We start from the raw sequence: 1,423 nt of genomic DNA on the forward strand, positions 1-1,423 counted from the left end.
CTTGCCTTTGGAGAACAGCCAGCAAGACCCCCAGTCCTGCAGCCATGAGAGGAATTCTGCTAACACTCCCAGTGAGTCTGAAAGCAGGCTCTTCCCGAGTGAAGCCTCCGGATCAGAATAGCCCCCCCCACTGACTGCATGTTTTCAGCCTGCGAGACCCTAAGCACAGCACTCAGCTAAGCCATGCACAGGCCCTGGGCCCATGGGAATGCTGAGGCAATACCTAGGTGTTGTTTTAAGCCTCTACATTTGTGGTAAATCGTTAATAGAAAACGATTGCATTCTCTGTGGAGCCCTGTTCCCTGGGGCCTTGCTGGCAGGAACTCCAGGTCTAGCTTTGCTCTTTAATTTGTTATCTGAGGACAGTCAAGATTGTCTGTCACTTTCTCTTGTTCTGAATTTTCACTAATAAGGACTATTTGGATGGCCCACCGATTCTCTGGTGAATAGAAGTTTCTCCAACGATGCTTCTCTATAAGCTTTTTCTGGAGGGCCTGATCCAGTACATTGTGGTCTTGCCAAAGTCAGGACCAGGGCCAGGTTCACAGGACTTTGTTCCGTGGGTCATTTCAAAGTCTGTTGGGTTGTAAGATGACACAGTACGTTCTTTCTTCTTCCTGTGTCAGCAACTTAATTTACGAATTTGGGCAATCCTCTAAAATGCTCTAAGGTGAGGCTCTGTCCTCTGGGAAGGTATAAGCAATCTAACAGCATTATTTGGTAGCTTTCTATATTTTTCAAATATTGTTTTACGAGCTTTCCAGAGCTTCTCTGAGTCAAATCAGCTTAGCCTCCTCTTGCTCGTGCTTCCTGATAGCTACTTAATCTAGCATTTCAGCACTGTTTCCAGTCAAGATTAAAGTATGTCTTCCCTGGAGATGGGATGCAAGTTGGAGTGATGGCGGAAGATTGTTCTGGTGTCTCAGCATTTCAGTCAGGCCTAGTGGAGTTTTCCATGACTGCGGTCTATGCCCACCCTCGTCTCTGTTGGCTGGACCAGCTTGGACAGTAGGCATGCTCTTGAAACCCATGCCTCTACTGTGTTTACTTGTGTCACAAGAAGAAGAAGTTTCATCTTTTCAGAAGTTCAGAGACAAAGGTTTCAAAATCTTTTTAAAAAATCACTTTTAAGGTTATTTCCCTGCTCTATGATCACATTGAACGTCAGAAAAATAAGTATCCTAAGAAAGCTGTATTCACCCTCTCTTCTGTGGATAATTTTGCAAGCTACTTTGCCCCATTAGAAAAAAAAAAAGTAGGAGTGGGTGGACGGCCGGTTAGCTCAGGTGGTTAAAGCACAGGCTCATAACACCAAGGTTGCTGGTTCGATTCCCACATGGGCCAAGGAGCTGTGCCCTCCACAACTAGATTGAAGACAATTACCTGACTTGGAGCTCATGGGTCCTGGAAAAATACACTGTTC

This window comes from Hipposideros armiger, unplaced genomic scaffold, assembly GCF_001890085.2.
Source record: "Hipposideros armiger isolate ML-2016 unplaced genomic scaffold, ASM189008v1 scaffold_247, whole genome shotgun sequence".
In the NCBI taxonomy this organism is placed as follows: domain Eukaryota; kingdom Metazoa; phylum Chordata; class Mammalia; order Chiroptera; family Hipposideridae; genus Hipposideros; species Hipposideros armiger.